The sequence below is a fragment of the Gobius niger genome, assembly GCF_951799975.1.
Source record: "Gobius niger genome assembly, chromosome: 9".
NCBI classification, from domain to species: Eukaryota; Metazoa; Chordata; class Actinopteri; order Gobiiformes; family Gobiidae; genus Gobius; species Gobius niger.
In genome coordinates this window covers 6,865,645-6,877,953 of record NC_136860.1, presented here as the reverse complement: position 1 = coordinate 6,877,953, position 12,309 = coordinate 6,865,645, and the positions used below count along the sequence as shown (strand labels likewise).

Here is a 12,309-nt window from a genome sequence, read left to right as displayed (position 1 = left end):
TACTACTAGTACTACTAGTACTACTATTGCTGCTGCTGATACCACATCTGTGCGTGATCCTGTGTGCAGCGTACATCCGGTCGAACCAGATCATGGGCTGGGGCGAGAAGGCTATAGAGATCCGCTCCGTGGAGACGGGACATCTAGATGGAGTCTTCATGCACAAGAGAGCGCAGAGACTCAAGTTCCTGTGTGAGAGGAACGACAAGGTAACACTACACAGTACACACACAGGAAGTGCTATTGTAGTCATGAGCTTCAGAACATTATTGTGAAAGAAAGGGTTCCCAAGCTCAGTGTCACATAGCACCGGTAAAGACTGATGTTGACGCTCAGAAATAATGATAATGATCCATCCAGTGCTTAATCCCAGACATGCTGACAAAAAACAAACAGCAAAATGCGGTGTATTGAAAAGCAGAGAGATGGTAGGACTACATTAACAAATAAAAGCAGGTTTATCCACTGCCTGACCCCCAAACATAAAAGTCACCACCTGGATTTAACCGTTCCAGCAGAATGCCTGAACATCCTGACAGACCAGGTTACTCCATTAATGAGTTCCATATTCCAAGATGGCAATGTCAGTATTCATGGGGCTCACATTGTGAAAGAGTGGTTCAGGGAGCATGAGATGGATGGGCTAATGGCCAGATCTTAATCCGATTGAGAATCTTTGGGATGTGCTGGAGAAGGCTTTGCACAGTGGTCACACTCTCCCTGAATGCAACACTGGATCTTTTGGTGTTGCAAAAAATGTGCTGGAATTAAAGCTAAAGGCAGAACAAATATCGAGAGTTTGTTATTATTGGTCAGTGAAGTTCCAACGCCTGTTACATTTTCTGGCGGATTCTAAGCATATTTAGCATATTCAGATAAAGTCAAGTCAACACCGGGTCCTTATGAATGCTTTGGTACATTATCACATTGTAAAATCAAGCAGATTTTCCAGAACAAGTGAAAACTGGCACTTGAAGCTAACTGCTAGCATGTAGCATGCAGCTAACTTTAGATTTAGAGCTGGGACAAAACAAGCTTGTTACTGATGCGATGCAAAAAGAGTTTATAGCTAGTGCTAATTTTCAACTCCAGTCCCTGGTCATATGTGTAACTGCACTTCTATATTAAGCTCGTGCATGACGTGACTTCAGACCTGAAGTAACAACCTTTTGAGTGACAGTCGCCGCCGCCCTGATGGTAACTGCAGATATTCAGGGTTGATAATCAGAACATGGCTGGGGTCAGAGGTGATGTTGTTTTGGTAGGCGGCCTCGTACAGTCCATCCAGGGGCTGTCCTACAATCTTTGAGCCGATTTTAATCGAGTGTCTCAGTCCAGATTTGGCAGTGACAGAGAGACGGCTGTAACACACAGAGTTACAGAACTGCAGGACGCTGAGAATCACAGAAGTGAAGAACAGAAGCAACACCTGACGAGACGCTCCGAGAGACCGCAGGCGACGGAGGAAATATATTCTTTGTTTAGTCTTTTTACAGATGAAGTCAATGTGGTGTTTCCAGGACAAGGAATCTTGTGGACGCCCAGGGTTGTCAGTGTTTGACAGGAGGGTCACCAGGACCGTATCATCGGAGTACTTTGAAATGTGTTGATCATTTGAAGTGGTTCAACAGTCGTCAGTGTACATGGTGAACAGCAGCGCTGAACTGACACAGCCCTGGGGGGCGCCGACGGACGTTGTGATGGCAGAGGAGAGTGTATCATTTACTTTGTCCGGTTTTATTGTATTGAAGGCAGATGAATAGTCCAGGAAGAGAGCTCTTGCGTAGTTATTGGATTTGTCGAGATGTTTGGTGAGTGTGGATGAGGGAAACAACAGCATTATACGCAAACTGAAAAGGATCCAGTTTGGCACTGATTGAACTCTGTAGATGTTTTAGCAGGATTCTCTCCAAGGCCTTCATGATGACTGAGGTTGGAGCAATAGGTCTGAAGTCCTGAGTTTTGGGCAGTGGTTTGATATGAGAAGTTTTCCATGCTGTGGGAACTGTGCATTTGTCGATCGATAACTGAAACACTGGCTGCCAAGCTGGAGCCAACTCTGTGGCAAAGTTTTTTAAAAGGAAGGGAGTGCATTTATCGGGCCCTGTATAGTCCCTTTAAACCAATCAGCACCAACTCTGGATTCAACAAAACTATCTTTATGTCAAAGGCATTTGTATATTTGTTTTCCATAACTTTGAGGATTGAGTATTAAAGGTTTTGCGATACATAGTTTCCAATACAATACACGTATAACAACAAAGAAGTACTGCAGTATACAATATTAGTTAGCATTATGGTTAGCATTCTCTGTTATTTATGTCCAAATTTGGGCCATTCAACCTCTCCATGTCTCTGTAACTGTATTTGGAAGAAAATAAATGTATAAACCACTGTTTGTGTAGCTAGTCATGGTCATACAGAACAGAGAACTGAAAGCTAAGAACTGTTCTTCCCTCCCGTAGGTGTTCTTCGCCTCGGTCCGCTCCGGAGGCTCCAGTCAGGTCTACTTCATGACTCTGGGGCGGAGCAACCTCCTCAGCTGGTAGACCGCGCCTCCCCCCTCCTCCCCACCACCGCTGTGACTAACACTGGACCGCCGCGAAGCCCCGCCCCGTCCTCGACCCCGCCCGCAAGAACGGACCTCTGTACTTCCTCCTTCCTCAAGTCCCGTTTTGGGGCAGCCTGGGGCGGGACGTTTCGGGTGTTAACTACTAACTTTCTAATACTTCTACTACTGCTTTCGGAGAGAGATCCCGCCCCCCCCCCGACCCTCCTCCCCCAATGAGCTGTGTCCGTGGGCTCCAGTGGGCGGGGCCTGTGGTGTCGACGCTCCAGTAGTGTGTAAATGTCCTTCTGTTTGGTTGAACTGTTGGTTACGCTGCGGAAAAAGGAACATCCACAGAGGTTAAAGTGACTTGAATTGGAAATCGTTTTCTTCTTGACTTGAGTTGTTAGGGTTTTTTTTTTTCAATCAAATATGGGGGTGTTATGCAAAACCATCTTTGTATACTTTAGGTGGGTTTATCCATCATGAACACACTGAAAGAGGAGATATAGAGGCCACTACCCCACAGTAGTATAGCTTATATAAGCGTTTAGCTTTTATGCCACTTTAAGACTATTATCCAATTATTATCCAAAGTGAAAACGCCAAAGGTCAGTACATGCAGTAATGAATTTTAACAAGGCTGTGACAGGGGTTGACTATGGCCAAAAACTTAGCAATGTTGGCTAATGGCTAATGCTAATGGCTATCGGAAAAACACATTTGACAGGCTACCAAAAGAATAGGAAACATCTGTCTAACTTAATGTTTTTGGAAACCTTCAGCATCATCCTTATTTCGTGCTTAGAGAAATGTTCCACGTTAAAAAGAAGACATGGGTTTTCAATTGTGTGGTAGCTGCATGCTAGCAAATCAACGGTGAGTTTGCGCGCCGAAGTGCTCACAATGTGTAGGGTGATAGTTTAAGGACTTCAAAATGCGGAGGACACAGAGTCAGGCCTGGGTACTGTTCAGTTTCTTCAACACCAGTACTTTTTTGGCACTTGGTTTACGATATTGGAACCTGAAGAATACCCTTTCCGTTATCTATACTACATTATTCATTATTTTTGTATTATTACAATAAGATATAGTTTTATTCCATTGATGATTGTTTCTTTTTATCTTTTAATCATGTTTTTTTTAGCTAGAACAACCAAGTAACTTAATCTGGTGCTGTTTCAGGACCCACCAGGCATCAAAACTTTTTTCCGGTACTAGTTTTTACCTTTATTCGATACCATATTGGTTTTCATTTAACAGCACCCAGCCCTAAACAGAATTACTCAAGAAGCCTATGCGAATGAACCAAAATACTACTTCAGGTTTGATAGTCCGCTAATATACGGAAGACCAAAAGTTCCCCACAAAATAACAGGCAAAAACAATAATATTTCTACCATCTCCTTATCCCTAGCACCCTTCCAGACATTTCCATACAGTCATTTTTTTTCATTTCATTGCTTTTTTTTTTTTTTTACATTATTGGTCTTCCGTACATTGTTCATTTTGGCCGTTTGTTTCAGTCATGTGACCCTGCTACCACTTAAATCTAATGAAAATACAACTTGTACTTGTACTGGTGGTGAAGAATACTTTTAACCGTCAAGTGCAGCACGAAAACCAGGCGAGCAAATCCCTGTTGAATGAGTAAAGGTTGATTTTGCATACGTCCCCTGTAAACAGTCAACATGTGTTGAGCGACGGGAGAAATCTAAAGCCGCGGCGCGACTCAAATCAAGACGAACATTGCGATTTCCAGACAATTCAGCTTGTGTGGACAGAGATCTTCGCGGCGCAGAAGAAACTCCGCCGGTGGACTTCGAGGAATAACCGTACGTCGAGCAGAGCGTGGAAGGTGCCAGAGAGACAGATGGATTTAAGATAGTATTTTTTTGAATTGTTATTATGATTATGATTATTGATTAATATTCCTTGGAGATCGGTGTCATTGCGTACGTGGAGTTGAAGCTGTCTTTCGTTGTTTTCTAAGACGGGGCACATTGACCCTCTGTCCACGGGTTGCTTGCTTTATCACAGAAGTAAGAGGTGTGTTTCAATAAAGTACTGTGGATGTTTAGTCCAAAAATATTAATAAAAGTGTCAAGTGTAACACAGAGCGCCTGGTTATTTCGTCTCTTCTCTGGGATGGGTTGGTTCAAGGGCACATTTAAAGCCACCCCGCAGAACTCTGTTGAATAAACTATTACTGAAAAAAAATATATATCATTTTTAAATACATGAAATGCTTGATAAAACAATGCGAGGAATTTGTTAACAGTATTTTTGAAGTTTTCTGATGGGAAGTTTCTCCCATTAGTATAAATTCTGTACACAAACTGCTGCACCTCCAGTCACCAGTCTGTCAAACTGATCAAGTTTGCGGACGACGCCTCCCTCATCGGGCTCATCTCGGACGGTGACGAGTCCGCCTACAGGAGAGAGGTGGACCCGCTGGCGTCCCGGTGCAGCCACAACAACCTGGAGCTGAACGCCCAGAAGACAGTGGAGATGATCGTGGACGTCAGGAAAGGACTTCCCCCCTCGCCCTGAAAGATTCTGACCCTTCTCATCAGAGTCATGAACAAAAAACAAAACCTAATAGTTTAGTTACAGACTCATGGATGTAATATGCACTGCACTTAGATCTGCTGCTGTCACTCAATGCACCTGTACATCTGTAAATACACCCACACTGTTCATGTGCCCTGAGGAAGACCGTCTTTAGGTCCAAACGTGTCGGCATGTCCATTCAATAAAGTCAGAGTGCCTCAGATCATTTTTTTTCCTACACTCTCACTGTTGTTCTATGTCAAATTGTTGTCTTTCAATCAATCAATCAAACTTTATTTATAAAGCGCTTTTCATACTGCAAGGTATCACAAAGTGCTTTACAGATTACAACATTTAAAACAATGCGCCTGGCACAACCTCCCATATATATATTTATATATTAGGATTAAATAAACAGATTAGTCAGTTAAAAGCTAAGCTAAAATGGTGGGTCTCTCTTAAAAACATTTTCGTTCTCTGCAGCCCTGAGTTCCTCCTCAGGTCGTTCCAGAGGCGAGGGCCGTAATACTGGAAAGACGCCTCACCATGAGTCTTTCTGTTGACTTTAGGAATAACTAGGAGACCCCTGCCGGAGGAGCGAAGGGGCCTTGAAGGTTCATAAGGTAAAAGCAGTTCTGAAAGATAAGAAGGTCCAAGACCACTAAGACATTTAAAAACCATTAAAAGAACTTTAAAATCGATCCTGAAACACACGGGGAGCCAATGCAGCGATTCTAAAACCGGTGTAATGTGGTCCCGCCTCCTGGTCTTTGTCAGGACACGAGCTGCTGAATTTTGTAAAAGTTATAAACCTGAGATCCTCTTTTTGGGAAGACCAGAAAGCAGGGCATTACAGTAGTCAATACGACTGGTGATAAAAGCATGCATGAGCGTCTCCGTGTTGGCCCGAGAGAGAATGGGACGGACTCTGGCTATGTTCTTTAGATGGTAAAAACCGATCTTTGTGATATTCTTAATGTGTGGAATAAACGCCAGCTCAGAGTCAAAGATCACACCCAGGTTCTTCACCTGTGAGGAAGGATTAATAGACAGTGACTGTAGTTTGGGTAAAAGTCTCTCTCTCAGGGCCGATGATTAACATTTCAGTTTTGTCCTGGTTAAGCTGGAGAAAGTTTTCTGCCATCCAGAATTTGATATCTAAAATGCAGTTAAAAAGTGCATCTATTGGACTGTTGTCATCAGGAGACATGGAGATGTATAACTGTGTATCATCAGCATAACTGTGAAATGTCTCCTGATGACATCACTAAGAGGGAGCATATACAGATTAAAAAGCACTGGGCCTAAAACCGAACCCTGGGGCACACCACATGTAATTCCATGGACCTTAGAGGAGCAGGGATCCACACTTACCATGAACGTCCTGTCTGTGAGGTAGGAAGTAAAGCATTTGTGTACAGCACCGGAGAGGCCGATGTGTTTTAAACGAGTTAAAAGAATAGTGTGGCTTCATCATAGTTTACTTTTTTTATTTGATTCTTTATGCATGCCCCTAAAGCCGTACAGTTTATATAGTTTTAGCACATTTTTATCTAAACTCTGTGTTATATGTTTCATTGTTCTTAAACAATGGCAATAAAAAGAATTCGGATTCTGAACGACTGGGAGTTTGCTTTAAGGCGAGACGGTGCGGGCGAATAGAAAATGTTTTAAATTTAGATATATCAATTTCAAACTTTTGCTTTAGATTTACTGACATAAATATGAAAAATGATATTGCATGTTTTCTATCAATTTAGGTTTTCATATAAAAATAAATATAAAAGTTATTTTTGGCATTAAAATGGATAGAGCCAAATGTATGGTTTCATTTTGTGACAAAGAAATTTATCGGTGGAAAAATCTGTAAAATTTCAAATTTCGCCATGTTAGTTGAACTTTCAAAACTCCATGACTCAGGCAGGAATGAGACAGGTTGTGTTCACATGACATCACAATGTACAGGGCCTATGTTAGTAACTATGGTAACGGTCAAACGGCAGATTGTTTTGGTCTCATGTCTCTGTCGGTACTGGGAGAATCCACATGAAACAAAAACGCTCTCATAGTTCATCATTTTGTCACTTTGTTTTCTCTAAAAAGAGGTGACAATATTCAATAACACGAGTGTGATGTTGATCAGAAGAAAGGACTTGCTGCCAGTGTTAATTTCGTCGACTAAAATATTTAATCTTAATTTTAGTCAAAGTGATATTTTTGACGACTAAAATTGGACTAAAACTAAATTAAAAGTTTCTCATGAGACTAAAACTATGACTAAAATGTCCAGATATTTTAGTCGACTAAAATAAGACTAAATAAAAATGAAAAGGAGAGACTAAAATCATCCAAACTTCTATTGACCGTCTGAAAGAGCCTCAGATCATTTAAATTCTATGCCAAAGGATCAGCTCTGAGCTTTGTTCATGTGGAGCAGCTCCATCAAGTCGAGGAACAAGATTAAATATGATTATAATGAATATTATAAATGCAAAGACTAAATTAGTCTTAAATTTAGTCGACTAAATTTACTTGCAATTTTAGTCGACTAAAACTAGACTAAAATTGAAGATATTTTTTTGACTAAAACTAGACTAAAATCGAATTACATTTTTGTCAAAAGACTAAGACTAAAACTAAATTAAAATATGTTGTCAAAATTAACACAGCTTGCTGCTATAAAAAATATAGGCAAGGCAACTTTATTTATACTGCGCATTACATACTCAAGGCAACTCAATCTACCATAAATATAGATCATTTGTCTATTTTCTGATTTCTCACAAAAACTGTAGCTCTCCCTGAAGTTGCACTGGCCCCTGCTCAGCCTGAGATCTTCACATTCATTCCGTGACGTCACAACCTTCTGAAGAGCCTGTACTTTAAAACTGAGGCAGAGCAACAGAAAATTCCATACCAGCAGTAGCTTTTTTTTCTCCACTTTTTATACTGTTTTTAGCTGATGTTAGTCTATAATGTATGCCAACAGCTACAAACATGGCGGATCTCCATGGTAACTGGATTTCCCCGAACTCTATTGCAACTCCTCTGTAATTCCTTGGCCAATTCTCATGAAACTGTCACAGAGTTCAAGGTCATCTTCCTCATATGAACTATGGCCTAATTGTTTCCTCATGAAGGCAACCAAAAGCAGAGACAATATTCAGAAACGTGTGTGATGTTGGACTTTCAGCCAGAAGAATAATGTGACAGGTTTGTGAATCCAATCACTGTCAAATAATAATGATCAGAGAAAAAACACCTTCTTTTTGGAAATGTCTGTTTCTCTCCCATAGAGTGTTGGCACCTGCTCCGACAGAAACAGAAGTCTAGAACATGAAGGTTTTATGTTAGATGTTAGGTTTTTTTGAACGGGTCAAACTTCATGCAGAAAGGCCACGTGAGCCAGATATCAAACACCTTCTTGCTGTGAGGCGTCACCACTAACCAGCTCACCACCTTCACTTCATCTGTATCCCTCCACCGCGGCAGCAGAAGCACTAGCCTCCTCAGCCTCTGCAGCTCTGACCTTTGAGATGAAGCTGATGTTTTCAGTGGTTCCTCTTCTGCGTTCCTCCTCACAGTCAGACCGATAGCACTTTGTGGAAGTGCAGACGGCTCTTCACGGACATGTTTCCTTTTTTCTCCTCATCAGTCAATCAATACACAAGTACATCCATACACTTTATTACACTTTTCTGTGGCTGGGTCGTGGGGCAGCTGTTGGAGCTGCCCAATTCACATTTATGTTTACATAAATACATATATAAATAAATAATGGTACGTAAAATGAAAATTCTAGACCAAATAGACCAGCAACAAAAGCACACAAAAATAAAGCTATTCAATAATAATAATAATAAAAATAATAATAATAATAATAATAATAATAATAATAATAATAATAATAATAATAAATAATAATAATAATAATAATAATAATATGCAAGGATTATAATAAATAAATGAATAAATTAATGTCCTGCACAAATTAATAATAATTAATCACAATATGTATTACCCAATATATAGATATAGATAGATAGATAGATAGATAGATAGATAGATAGATAGATAGATAGATAGATAGATAGATAGATAGATAGATAGATAGATAGATAGATAGATAGATATGTGTATATATATAAAAAGGATAAATAAAATAACATAATTATGTCTTAAACGGTAAAATAATTGGTTTACATAAAAACAATCATTAGGATCAATAGGCCTAAAATATAATAACAATGCAACAAAAAATAAAATAGGTAAAAACTCCTAAAATTTTAATTTTACTAATAAAAATAGAGCAACACTTAATGATAACTACACCTTATTTAATAAATGATGAGTTCACACTTAATTCATCATGAACAATTCATTAGTTAAGTGTAACTAACACTTAATAACTACTTAACTACTACATTTAATGCCTAACTCATAATTAATGGTTCTTCACATACTTATTGAATGTTTGCCCCACTTAATTCACCATGAACAATTCATTAGTTAAGTGTTAACTCATCATTTATTAAGGGTTAAATAAGGCGTAGTTATTATAATGTGTATAAATGGTAATAAAATGAAAAATAAACACAAAAATAAAAAACGCCCTACAAACTAAATCTTTAAAAAAAAATACTATAAAATAAAATGTTCATAGTAAGCCAACACAATTAAAAATAGGTTCACAAAAATAACCACAACGGGCCAAGAAAAGTACAAATCTCCCACTCTGTTCTGACATAGTGAAACTGTGGGTCAGCTGAGCACGGCGCTGAGCGTGTGGGAAGAGAGAAGTCCTGTCTGCAGCGCTTACGACACCGTCCAGTGACTCGCCGCCGCCGCCGCCGCCACATAATCTGGGGAACTGTGGCACAACACCGCGCGCACTTTGGAAAATATTGTCCAATCGCACATTTTCTGACGAAGAAGTCCAAATATTGTGAGATCATTTTACATCACGGTTCATTTCACACACAAGAGCAGTCAATATTTGATAAAAAACACAATCTGATGTCTCTTTTATTGAGCACAGCATTTTCTTCATGAAATCGAGCCAAATATCAACAAATAATCTCCAAACCAACATTAATAAGTCTGTTGTTGTTTCTAACCTTAAGTTATTGTAAATGATGATTAATTTCACAGAGTTGGGTCTGACGGTTTTGGGGGTCGTGGTCTGAAAAGTTTGGAAACCAGGAGGGGATGCAGGAGGGGATGAACCTTGTTCTAGAACCACATAATACAAAGATACATATTCATGTATTCCATAAAAAACATTTGTTTCCATTTGTTATCATTTATTTGAGCTGGAACAACCAAGTAACTTTCTTTAGTGCCACCTCAGGGCCCAGCAGGTATTAAAACGTGTTGTTTCAAGACAAATAAAAGGTGTCCTTTACCTGGATGTAACTGACTGTTCTGATCTGGGGCGGCTGCAGTTGGTCAGGTCGAGGCTCAGCAACACTATGAGCCCAAAGAATGAGATCAGACGACCTGAACATCCTGAATGACCAGGTTATTCCATCAGTGGCACGGGCTTATTCCAAGATGACAATGCCTGGATTGATGGGGGTTTCAGTGGGCATGAGATGGATCGGCTGCCATCGGAGTCCAGATCGTAGCCTCATTGAGAATCTATGGGACGTGCTTGGAGAAGCCTTTGTGCAGTGCTCACACTTTCCCATCATCAATTCAAGATCTTGGGAAAACAACAATGCGACACTTTGGCCGTTGCAGAAGCTTATCGACTACTTGCCAGAGTGAATCTGCTGGAATAATGCTGTATCAACAAGTGCCACAGCTGAGGAGGAGCAGCGGCTCTACTGGGAAGCTCTTCAGGTGGGTTTTTAAGCTTAGCTCAGTTACAGATAACATTAAAAGGACCACAGGTTTGTTCATTGAAAAGAGACAAGTCGTTCCATTAGTTTTATGCATTTTATTCCAAGAAAAATAAGGTTCAGTTTCTCAGTTTTAGTTTTTCAACTTAAAAACAATCCATTTGGGCAAGTGCCCATTCGGCAGTGACCGATGTTTACAGTTTCATTTCCACAGACTTCAGCATGTGCTCTCATGAGTTGACAGCAGATTTTGAACTCAGATTCAGAACTTGCTCATGACCGAGTACAAAAAGTGTGAAATAGTGTGCAATCAGAAGACCTTGGCTGAGTTTCTTAGTTAATTTATGTAGATCCCATTAGCTGGGAGCAATAAGCAGTCAGTTAGTCTTCCTGGGTCCATTCCAAACAGCATTAACATGTTCATACAGAAATATATATGCAGTATTTAAAAAAAGAAATCAAATCAGACACAAACATGACGCTTCAAACTTTTTTTTAAATAGCACATAATTTCTAAGTTCACACATTCTAACTGTTCCAGGTGGATATAGCTCTGTAGGGAACAGTTTTCTTCATGAAATTAGTTTTAGGATGTTGTGTCATTCATTATATGACCACAGGATGCTATTAGTATTATTCACACAATTTAATGAACAGTTTGATCAAATACAAAAACAGCATTTTAACTGATGGATGTTAAATATTTAGGTGCCCAGTGTGATTTAGATTGAGCCATGACAGAGTTGAATACATGTGTTCTCTAATTGAGCATCCAAGAGCAAGTCTCGCTTTGTTTTGAACACGATTTTCCTAAGTGACAGAGGACCACACTTCAGAGCAACATGACAAGTGTCGTAAAGTTAAAGACTCGGTAGTAAGTGTCACATTTCACATAATAGACACAGCAATGGTCCATCCCATCATATCAACGCCTCAGTGTGGAAGAAAACACTTACAGTTCATAATGTATTGAATGTGGTTGTATGTGTTTTATTTTACTATGACCAGAGAGCAGTGAACATAATTGTCCATTGGGATTAATGAAGTTGCTTAATTGATTGATTGATTGATTGATTGATTGATTGATTGATTGATTGATTGATTGATTTGTCAAAACTAACAGGACAACACCATCTGCTAAAAACAAAAGCAATCCAGATTCCCCTGACCCCCAGAAAAGCTAATGAAAAGAACTGGTGACAAAGGGCAGCCCTGGGGGGAACCACGCATCTCCAACAGAAGCTCTGCCTGCGTCCTCAAAGTGACAAATAACTGTTTTGACAGAGCAGTTTCACTCGGCGGGATCGTGACATCAGAGGCCAGTGTTGCAGTGACCCCTGTGTGACTGGACTGGGTGTTTATGTG

General features: G+C 39.9%; 1 long non-coding RNA gene across 1 annotated transcript; it reads left to right on the top strand.

The window, feature by feature from the left end:
* Positions 1–2,774, top strand: LOC306967827. Its single transcript, XR_013793210.1, has 2 exons — positions 1–209; positions 2,466–2,774. It is a non-coding gene; the product is annotated as an uncharacterized lncRNA (long non-coding RNA).
* Positions 2,775–12,309: the final 9,535 nt, after the last annotated feature.